A 12,442-nucleotide genomic window follows, 5' to 3' on the forward strand; every position below is an offset into this window, starting at 1 on the left:
AGATTGGATATGCTTCAAATTTTGAAACACATAACCTCATAATTTCTCGCCATTCACTGAAGTTTGCTCGGTTTCACTTCAACCGAGATACTATGAGAGTGTTAGATGTAGACATTAAAATTGTTAGTATTTTACCCCTTCTACTGCTCGAATAAGTTATGTTAATATAATATATATATATATATGACCCTAATTTAATTTTGAATTAGTATGAGAAAAATATCTTTGTTAGTATTTAAAGTGATTAATCAATCCGATTAAAATATTCTTGTTCATACTCATTATTAATAAATCATGACCACAACAGAGATATCTTTTTGTATTAAAATTTTGAACTTATATTATATTATATTATATTATATTAAATATTAAAACTATTTTACGGCATACTAAACATCAAATTATATATAGTAGTAAATTTTTGATGCTGTAATTCACTACTAATTACTTATACTATTATTAAATTTGCTATTACTATTTATTCACTAACTCAAAATTCTTCCTTTAGTTAAATAGTGTTCTTTCATTATAATTGACTTTAAAAGATATAAACTTTAAGTTAGTATTATTCATAAGATATTAAAAATTAAATAATTTAAATTTAAAAAAGGAATACTGAAGCTATACACTTAAATAAATTTTTAAATTTTTAAATTAATTCAGTTAATAGCATTTATTAATATTTATTTATATGAAGACGTCTAAGAATATGTCCCCAGTACTTCTATTTTAATTTTTAAAAATAAATTTTTATAAATATATGTTTATATTTATTTCAATATTTATTAATATTTCATATTAATAAATTATAATTTATTTATTTTTTTTTATTTTGATTTATTTAATGTTAATAAATAATTTATAAAGAGGTTTTCGAAATGTTGTAGTGAACTACAACAACAAAAGTTCTTTTTTATATAATTTTAAATTATTGAATTTTTGGCTGACCATACAGCTGTTTTAAGTATTACCAAATATCCATCATCAGTGGTCTTGAAAATAACTCTTGTATTTAATTATTCATAAACAATTTTTTGAGACTGCAAGTACCAGCAATCGAACTCGTGCCCTGCCAAATTTGAAGCTCAGAGTCAGCGCTCCTTAACCAATTGACCAAAACTGTGCTTGACTTATATGTGCGCACATTTTTCTTTTTATTAACAACAAATTCATTATATTCTGTGTGATTATATGACTATCATATTTAATAGAAACTTGTGTATTCTATAAATTATATAATGCTTATTATATTAGAAAAGTTTTACCATAAACTTCAAATGATGACAACAGCTAAGTGCGCAAAATAATAAGCGCCAAAGCTTGAACTACAGAGTTGATCTTCACTTATATTAGTGAATTTTGCATTATTTAGATTATACCGACGAACCCTAGGGAATCCACTGAGGCTTATTGACCCATTGTATTTGCATTATATAAAACTAATTTAAAATTAATTAAACATCAACAATAAAAAAAAATACATCTTTTATTAAATTAACTAAGTCAAACATTGAATAAGCTTCTTCAATAATTGCCAAAGTATGAAATTTACAAATACAAATATTCAATTTTTCGTAACTATTTTGTGAAATTTAAATTTACAATTTAAGGAAGTCAAGGCGATCCTTGACACGTCTATAACTTCAATCACTTCAAAATGACAATTGCTATGAAATATTTAGATATCGATGATTGTGTGCGAATATATAAACTAAATTAACAACCAATTATAAAGATAAATAAGTAGTTAAAAATAATATATGTATTTTTGAAAAATTTAAGCAGCAACAAAAACAAAATTTTAATTAAATTAATTTTAATTAAATTAAGTATATTTGCGATGTTGCATTTTGTCTAACACATATCGTTTAATACTACATCTGCTGATAAATTAAATGAGATTTTATTTGTATATATGTTAATTATACTTAAATTCATATACATAATATATATGTATATATTGTTATACATTTATAAACATATTATATATAAATAATAAAAGAAATATTTTTGGCAATTCAATGACAAAAAATGTCTTTCAAACGTAAACAAATCGTAATTCACAATTTTTTAATATTTCTTGTTTCATTCATAATTTGAATTTTATTCTAAATTTTGTTATATTTACATTTTTAAAAACATTAAATAGATAAATTTAAAAATTATGTTTCAATAAAAGTGTCTAAAATTGCGAATTGTACAATATTTCCATCAAGAACGCGTGTATGTTTATTTGCACAAGCCTGTGACTATTGACGCCTCATACTCAATGCGTTTTATGCTCATGGAGTGATTATATTTGACTTTGAAAATATTTAATATCAGCTATAGAACAACACATTTCTTTACATATCTTTCTCAAAAAAAAAAATAATCACGGTTTTTGTAAACTATACCTCATATACCTCTAATCTTTAACACGTAAACTTTTAGGTATTAAGCGTCGGTTTGTAATTTCAATCACTTTTTTCAATTTCATTTTTTTAATTATTTTTAATATTTTTTGATAAAAAATTAACACTATTTTTTATAGCTCCATAAAGATGATTACAATTATTTATAATATGGTACTTCTGCTTAATTGGTAACTTCCTTGCAAACCGGCTATTTCTACTCTATATGTATTTCTTGGGCTCACGAATATATATTCTTATTTCTTGGGTTCACGAATTTTCTTTTTTACAAAAGATATGGTAAGATTTTGATGGATAGAACAGTGTATGATATTTATGTGGTAGTTTTAACTAATAACACATCAATTGGTATGAACATATAGCGGTAACAAAGCTCATAAAGAGTCAAGAGAAAAGTCAATTTTTTGCGAAACGCCAATTCTTTGTAGAGCAAGCCCGGTGCGTTTCGTCTTGATAGACTCAAAAGCCTTTTCATAATCCACAAAAATTTAAATACGATGTGCTGTGGTATTCCATTGATTGGTCGCATAGTATTAATAGATAGATAATAGCGTAGTACAAATAGTAAGAAATATAATTTTGGAATATAAATAAAAAGGACTCGAGTGCATTAGCTTTAGAAATATTGATACAAGTTATTCTACGAGATATAATTTAGAAAGTTGAAGAAATATCATTTGAAGAAATATTTAATAAAATTATATGTATTAGAAAAAGTATTTAAAAATGATAAAAAATATACTTACTAGATATACTTACTATAAATATACTTACTAGAAATAGTTTTGGAAGATGCAAATAAATCAAATAGATGTACACTCCAAAATACATTTATGAATACAATTTCTATCGTTTAGATAAAGTTGTTTTAAAGTATTATTTACAAAACATAAATAAAAGTTATAAAAATAATAAAAGTAAAAAGTTAACTTTAGAAAAACTGGAGGATAAGATAGGGATCATTAATAAGAGATGTTGAAAAAACACTACACAGAAAAACAAGCACCTCAATATCTATATTAGTAAGAGTAATTACGAGTTACTATCTATACAGACATATGCCAGAAGGCTAAATTTAATAGCTCCAATTTTGTCAAAGTTGTGAAGATGAAAGGAAAAAGTAGAATCATTGTCCTGTTCTAGCAACCATTAAATTTAATGTAGTTATTAATATTATTTTTTTCTTGCCGAGAATGACGTGTATTATGACCAAAAAAAACTATTTTAAAGTTAGAAGAGTTCAAATAGAAATGAAAAGACAACAACAAAAATTTCGCTGTTTCGAGCATTGCAAAGTACTTTTCATCACTGGTCTTAGAAAATATTCGAATTATTTTTTAATTAGTTTATAGTTCATATATAATTTGTTCGGACTGCAAGTACCAGGCTTAGAACTTGTGCCTTTCAAATTGGAAATTGATGACCAATCGTATTTTTCCACAAGTACCCAAGGCTGCACAAATTTTCAATGGTCAAGTGCCAATGTATTGTATTGTAAAGTTCAATGTATTGTATTTATATTATAGACAGAAAACATTTGAACGCCAATGTTTGTTCAAACTCCAATGTATAAGCTAATAAGATTTAACAACATTAAGAAATGGTATTCAATAAAAGGAAAAGGGAGAAAAATCCACTACAAAAGATAAAACGATGAATCCATAATTGATGTAAGTGTTTCTTTTACTCATATAGTTTGTATATTTAAATCTTGCGTCTATTAGTTTTACATTTAGAAAAAAATTTCCTAATATGATTTTAAATTCCAATTTCATTTATAAATTCATTAACTTGTATATATTAACTCCCTTTTACGTCAAAGGTCGAAGTGTTAATGTGAAGAGGCTTTCGAGGTGCTTAAAATTGTTCCCTTGCACTTTTAAATGTCAAAATTGTTGAAAACAATTTTTCAAAATTTATTTTAAGTTAAAAATACTTTTTTCTCTTTGTCGTTGTGTGAACATGTAACTGAATAAGTGAGTTGTACGCACTTATTAACGTAGAATTGCACACCTACAGTAAATCCTTTTTTCATATGTACTCATACTCATACTTTACTGTCAATTATCCTTTGTAACTAATAGTGACGGAACGGAATTTATTTGTGTTTGTTTGTGCTGCGCTCAAAAGCATTGCAGATGAAAATCTGTGGGAAACACTCGAACTCGTACATTTAAATATTTTCCAAACTTTTCCGCTCTCATCGAATCCTTTTGAAAACACAAATAGTAAGGATAAAAAATGAATAAATAAAGAATTTATTGAAAATAACAAACTTTCAGAACGTGAAATGATAAAAAAATATTTACTGCCTACACATGAAGGAATTTAAATTCTGAAGTTTGTTAATACAATAAAAAATAAGTTTGAAAAGAATGGAAGCTAATAACTTCAAGGCAATAAAATAAATAAATTATAAAAATTAGTTGAAAGTTAAAAAATTGCGTAGGAAATATTTCCATAAAACCAACATGACTATGTTATGTTATACGGTTGACTAGACATTAAAGTTGCTTATAAACTTAAAGCTACTTAAATTATAAACAAACAATTTACTGAACAAAATATTTTTTCACTAGATACTTTTTTAAAATGGCGGTATTCAAATATATGATTGTTAATTAATTTAATTTGTTAATTTGTTAATTAGTGTTAAGTAAAAAATGTTTACAAAGTGCTACACTAGACTATACTATATTGTTCAGTAACTTTGTGTATAAAACAATTGGCTCATTGGAAGTAGGGAAATTTTCAAGTCAATCCTTCTTCACCACACTGTCTTTAGATAGAGAACAACTGAAAAAGTAAGCTATATAAAACTGTTCGATAAATTATGAAGGATGACTGCTGCCTTACAAATTACTGAAGCTATACGTTTTAGGCCCACGAAAGCTTTCTTCGCTTTGCTACATTGGATGTCTTCTTGACATGCTAAATTAGTATCAACTAGACTCAATTTTTAGCCGGTTTGGAATTGATATAGACCGTCTAGTCGAATCGAACATATGGACATTCCGACTATGGAACAGTTCCAAACTTTCTGTATAGGATAACATCGTATTATCTGAAGCCATGCCCCTAGTCTTTGAAAGAAGTTTTTAGACAATATTCTCTTCAAGAAATTAATGGGAAAGAAAAAACTTTGAAACAAATTATGATATCTCAATCTATACGGATGGTTCGAAAATAAAACGCGGTATATGAGCAGGGATCTCAGCGCCATCTGAAAGCATAAATAATTATTTTAGGCTATCTTATGAGGCTACGGCTTTTCAGGCTGAAATTTTAGTAATTAGAGAAGCTTGTCGGCAAATTATAAGTTACATGAAGGACAGATGTGGTTGTGCCATTTTCATTTTCAATCAAAGCCCTTGAATCTTTCACAATAAAATCCAAGATAGTGCAAGAATGTGTAGAAATTCAATCGACGATCTAAATCGGTTGGCTGCCAACACTTCCACAGATGGAAAGTCATGTACAATTATTTGTTTAGAAACCATGATACATTTTCTCTGTGAAGGCCCGGTTTTGGCGTCCAGATGAAATATGTTTTTAGGAATATATTTCTTTGACACTTTATCAGACTGTTCATAGGTGAAGACGAGGGACCTATTAGATTATCTAAATTCGACGGATTGGAATTGTTTCTACTCTAATATCACTCTTTTCTTTATTTGGGATTCTTCCGAGGAATGTGGTAGAAAAACGGCGAAAAATCGCTAATTGAGTTACATGTACGCTATATGAAGGCCTGTCACTGCAATCAATCAACCAACCAGCCAGCTGCTGCAAACACTGCGCTCCTGCTCTAACCATTAGAATGATCATATTTGACTAATTTATTTATAGTCTTTTTGCCAGCCAAAAGAAACAATAAAGCTAATAAAAGATATATATAGAACTATCATAGAGGTTGTTTAAATAAAGCTAATATATAATATCAACAGGTATCATTCTTATAAAATTTCAACAAATTAACAAGTTAACAATATTTATTTTAAGTTTTGGGCATAAATTCAAATCTTTTTCACTATTCACAACAAGTGAACTAACTTCCTTATATAATTCATTTAAAATTTTCCACAAAAATTTGAATCAGCTGCCAATTATTTCAGGACTACGACACACTGTCACTTTTTCCACTTTTCCACTGCCACTTTTCCACTGTGGAGTGCATGAGAAAAGCGGCCACGATGATAACGAGAACAGCCCCAACAATGATAATAAGACGAAGAGCAGATATGAAAAAATAGCAGCGATTACACTGACAACGGCGATGATGACCGCCGTTTTGGTGCACGTGTATCCTTGCACAGATTATGTTGAGATAGTGGCATAGCATGTTGCCTGGCCACATGCTGTACGGGTATCAATTGTCGTCGCTGATACAGCACGCGCCACTACTAACGAACGCAATTTCATCTGCTCCTTTTTATTCCGTTGCCTGTTTTTCATTCGAAATCAACTTTTGTTTTCAATTTTAATGCGATTTTTCTTCCATTTTGTTCATTGGCTTATTTGTTTTTCAAGGCTTGTTTGCTGTAATATTCGCGGCTTATTAAACTACCAACGATGCTCAGTTTCATTTAAATAATTTCCTTCAATACTCAGGATATTGAAAAGGAAAAAGAGTTATCAGATACTTTTTTATATACAAATTTTATCTTTTCAAAGCTAAAAATAAATAATAGGCAATTAGTTCTAGAATGATTTCATTTTGCTTTCATATTTGATGTTTCTCTAATTGATGTGAAAGTGAAATTAGCATCCCGAGAAGGCTTAGATTTGATTTTCTGATTGAGTTTTACTATTAACTCAAAGTGATACGATTAAGAATATTGATTCTGATTAAATTATTGGTGTTGACAGTCTTACCATAGATAATCATAGTAGCTTTGTATAAATAAGGAAAAAATTTTATAATTAATTTGATATAGATATGTAGAAATAGTATTTTAATAAACTAAATAGTAATTTAGTACTAAAAAAAATTGAAACAAAATTATTTGAAAAGAATATACTTTAAATAAAATTAATATAAACGTTTTTCGAAAAGAAGTGAACTACAACAACAAAAATTCTTTTTTATATTATTTTAAATTATTTAAATTTTTTCGAGTATCGTCTTAGAAATAATTCTTGTATTTAATTATTCGAAAATAATTTTTTGAGACTACAAGTACCAGGAATCGAACTCGTACCCTGCCAAATTTGAAGCTCAGATGTATTAATATATTAATTAATTTCAAGCATTCAAATTAAAAAGCACTTAAAGAATAATCCCAAAATTTTTTTCTATCTATCAGTTACATCTATCAGTAGAAGATACTAAAATGTGTTAGTTATTTTCATTGTAAAATTCAGATGAAATCAAAAGTGATGAAGAAAATAGCAGAACTATTTGAGACCCAAGAATCTGTTATGATTCAGTAGTATGAACCATACTACTGATGGTTTATATAAAGATGAGATTTAAAAAAAAATTTTAACAGTACCAAAAGGTTAATGTTAAGTAACATATTACTATGGCTTAGTCATTTTTTAATGCTGTAAAATACATAGCTTAATAGAACTTTCTATATTCTTTCCTTTACTAAGCCCTTTTTATCTGCTTAAAAATCACTTAAGAATTTTTACAAGAATTTTAAAGGAGCATAGGTAAATTGACCTATTACCTTACTAAAATGGTAACTTACTCCAATGAAACTTTTAGGTTTTGTAAGAAAGAGAATGAGTCCTGAAAATATGTTTTAGTCGTTTACACTAATGTCTAAAAACACAGGAACGACTGAAGAAATAAAATTTTGATTGGCTATGTTGGTTTAATACTGCAGTTTATAAAGAAACTTGGGCTAAGAGAAATGCTCTTAGTCAACAAATATTTAAGTCAAAATGCAAATTCTTCCAATATAATAATAATACTTACTAATACTAAGCTATCACTCATTTCCTGTGCTGTGTGCATTTGTGACTTCATATGACTAAAACTTTTTAAGACTAAAACTTATAAAAAACTTTTTTCAGTTCGCAATGTGGCTTTATCATTTTTTGTGATTTTAGTTCCATTATCAACTGAAAATTATAGGGTAAAAAATATTGAGACTTTTGATCAAGCCTTTTATATCTGCTCAAGTCTGTGACGACCTTCTTTAAGTTTTCCGCTTTAAATAAATGGTAATTTATTTAGTCACTTCATTTAAGTAAATAAACTAAATAGTATTTTCTCACATAATTACGCCTGAACACTAAGAAAAGCATTAAATTTTCAAGTAGCAGAATTTTTTATTGGAATTGAGAACATGGCGTATGAGTAATGTTTTTAGACAAAGGTTACAAACACCACCCCTATAAACATAAAACACAAATAGGTGAGAGTTCCAAAAAAAATTAATACAACCTTATTTTTAACTAGTAACTTATGACTAACGAATAACGAATAAATTAACTAATAATATAATTAACGTATAATATTAATAAATTTATTACCTTTGAGAATTCTATATGGTCTAAAGTTTAGTTATTAAAAATTCTTAAGGGTCTTCGAAAAACGACTTGTAGCTTCCCTTCTACCTAAGGGTTAGCATCTGCATAATAACTAAATGTAGGTTAATATTTCCAGTTTTTGGGTATGTCTACATCCGATTACAAGAAAGTTATTAGAAACAATTTCAATTCTTTTCAAATTACTAAATACATTAATTTTAGACAGGCCATCTACTGGCCAAATTTGTTTAATGTTTATGCAAGTGATCCAATTTTGAAACGAAATTTCTTTATTTTGTTTAAAATAGTTTAGTTTAGTTAAAATAAAATTTATAATATTTATTATATGATACATATTTTTTTATCTTAGTTTAATATAATCAAAAATCTATATGTTTTAATTTATTATTAATTTTAAATCCCTTTAATTTTATCATTATCATCTTAGTTATTTATTAAAAATATTAATATACTTTCATATCCATGTAAAATATTATAACATTTTTCTTCTCTATACGTTATATTGTTTGCTTTTACTATTATTTATTAAATTTTTTATTGTTTTATATTTATTTTTTAATTTTTACCATTTTTATTTTAATTTAATTACTATTTATTACTATTTCTTTAATATTTATTATTTCTTTTTACCATTCAATATATTTTTAAATAAAATTTATCTTTATTAAAAAATATGTCTGTAAATTTTTTTGCAATTATGTATACACTAATTTAATTAATTTATTTTTTCAATTAAGTTTTTTTTATTTATTATTCATTTATTAATTTATTAATACTTAATAAAATCGTTTTTTAATAAGTTTTATAATTATTTCTTTAAGAAGTCTATGGTAGCACAATAAGCCTACAGGCCTAAATGGATCGGTATAATTTAACCTAACCTGTATATTTTTTTTAACAACAATTCATATTTTATGTAATTCCAATATCCAATTTTTTTTGATATTATTTTTGACAACATATATTTAATTATTAAAACAAAAAAAAAATTATTTTAGATTTATAATCCAAACAATTATTTTTTTTTTGCTTTTTAAATTCAATTTAAATTTAAATATAATACTAGTGTTGCAATCTACTGAGTCTACTTTCAGAGCACAAGTTATACCAGTAATAAATGGAATTATAAAATTTCTATTTTAGTAAATTTAATTTTTTACTTGAATATTAATACATAATTTATTTATTTTAAATTTACATAATTTAATTTATTGTATTAATGATCAAATTTTTTCGGATCAAATATATTTATATATTTAATTCTTATATTTGCTAATATTCCATATTAATTTGATATTTAATTTCAGTTGAATTGTATAACATGTGTTTATAATTATATATGATTTTGGTATTATATTTATTATTAATGCAATCATATATTTTTATTGTGTTTCATTAAACCACTTTTGAAAAAACAAAAATATTATGAATGTTCTATTATTAATTAGAAAAAATTATATTTATTATTAACGTAATCATATATGCTTTATTAAACCACTTTTGAAAAAACATAAAATGTTATGAACGTTGTATCATTCATTAGAAAAAGGTATTTCCCCTAATTTCAGTTCGCGGTACAATCATGAAAGTAATATTGAAAAATTTTAATATATGTTATCCATATACAAAATTTTAAAAAATCCCTTTATTAATTTTAAAAAATATTATTTATAAAAAATATAAAAGATTGGTCTATCAATACCTTGCTTAAAAAGATTGAGAAGTACAATTTCTTTTTTTATTTAATTTAAATTTAATATGTATTATGTCAAATTTATGACATTTTACAATTTTTTGATAAATAAGATTTCAGACCTGATAATTTATAATTTAAATAGTTCTCTCTTTGAAGAGCTACTATCCTTTTTTTTTAATTAATAAAATATAATTAAACTAATATAGATGAATTCGTATAAACATGAAATTTTAAAAATAAAATAAAATGTAAATAATGTTTAATAAACTTAAATTGTTTTAAATTAAAAAATATTTGTGAATCTGAATGTGACTGTATTTGAAACACTTAGTTGAATAATTTAATTATTTAAATTAATTTATTATGAAAATATGACAAAGAAATGCTTTAATAAGTTCGGTTTCTTATAAATCAAACTTTAAAAGGAAGATACTCATGCTACAAAAATTAATAAATTAAATTATGTTAATGAATTGAATTTCAATTAAATGTAAAAAAAAATTAATTTGCTATTTATTATTTATGAACAGACATCTTGCAAATTTTAAAATTCAACATCTCTAAAGTCAATTTAATTTAAAATGTATATATATGTTAAATAAATAAAATACTTAAATTTTTATATCAACTTACCTCTTAATTTATATTCCAAATTTGAAATATACCAATTAAGAGCCTTGACAAACTTTAAATCGTTGATTAAAGCCAATTTGAAAGAAATTTGACCAAAATTTTCTTGAAATTCTTTTTCTTTTTGAATTCAACAAGTGTTTGTTTTGAAATTGCTTATCTCAAATTTTAAGCACACAAAAATCGTAGTTGTTTTTTCTCACAGACTTTAAAAATTTACATCAAATAAGTTTATATGTTAATTTTTATTATTTTTATAATTAAATTTCTTTTACTCTTTTTTTTTGTTTTTGTAGTTAATATAATGAATTTAACTTAAGTAATTATTTAAATAAGTTTGACGTTTGTTGATATTTATTCTTCTTCCGACAATTTTCACTTCCAATATGAAAATCGAAAAAGTATTCAACACATATGCAAAATTCTTATTTTTTATATACTGTATCTTTATATTACATATATCAAACGTTCGATTCCTTTCAGCTATAACTGAAAGAAATCTGAATAAGCTTATATTGCAAACGAGAAACGTACAATATTGTCACTTTACTCCGCACAAAAATAAATTTTTCTAAAATTCGTATTTAGCACAATAAATAGAAATTTTATTTTGAATTCTTATACAATTTTTTTATATATTATTTTTAAATAATTTATTGTTAAAATTTATAATTGTTTTGGTGTTGTAGTTTTGTAACTTTTTGCGTGTTTTTCCGTTATACAAATCTTATTCCGACGATATCTCATATAAAACTGAATAGCATCTGGCACCTGATAAGCCTAATATACGGCGAATGCACAATGCTGTGAGTGGATGTTCAAAAAGCACAACACACAGAATTTCCCACAAAGAAAATTATTTTCAACGAGTGGAATGTATTTCAAATATGTAAAGACCGTACTACGATATTTGAAAAATGCACCAAAGACCGTAATATTATACGTTCTCTGTGAAAAGCCGCCAAAAAATCAAATATTAAATTACGGTCTTCACCCACGATAGGATTTTTTTTTAAAAGTGGACTGCATCTTAAGCCTCCATGCGAAACTTCACACCATTAAAAGACTCTCTAAGGAATTAAATGTGAAGATGTAAGAAGTTAATATGTTTAATATAACCTAAATTATTCTAAGTTAAAGAACATTTGCCAGAAGTAGTACAACGGAGAAGATGTTGTATACTGCGAAACCAAAAATA

The 12,442-nt window shown here is 25.4% G+C and overlaps 1 protein-coding gene across 1 annotated transcript in view; it reads right to left on the reverse strand.

Annotated features, from left to right (window-relative positions):
• Nucleotides 1-11,451, reverse strand: part of LOC119687600 (ras-related and estrogen-regulated growth inhibitor-like protein) — a 71,564-nt gene extending 60,113 nt beyond the window's left edge. The window contains exon 1 of the mRNA XM_038101969.1: nucleotides 11,248-11,451. The gene's annotated coding sequence lies outside the window, so the exon portion shown is untranslated. The remainder of the gene's footprint in view (nucleotides 1-11,247) is intronic.
• Between the last annotated feature and the right edge of the window lie 991 nt (nucleotides 11,452-12,442).

The sequence above is a fragment of the Teleopsis dalmanni genome, chromosome X (assembly GCF_002237135.1).
Source record: "Teleopsis dalmanni isolate 2A chromosome X, ASM223713v2, whole genome shotgun sequence".
Taxonomy (NCBI): domain Eukaryota; kingdom Metazoa; phylum Arthropoda; class Insecta; order Diptera; family Diopsidae; genus Teleopsis; species Teleopsis dalmanni.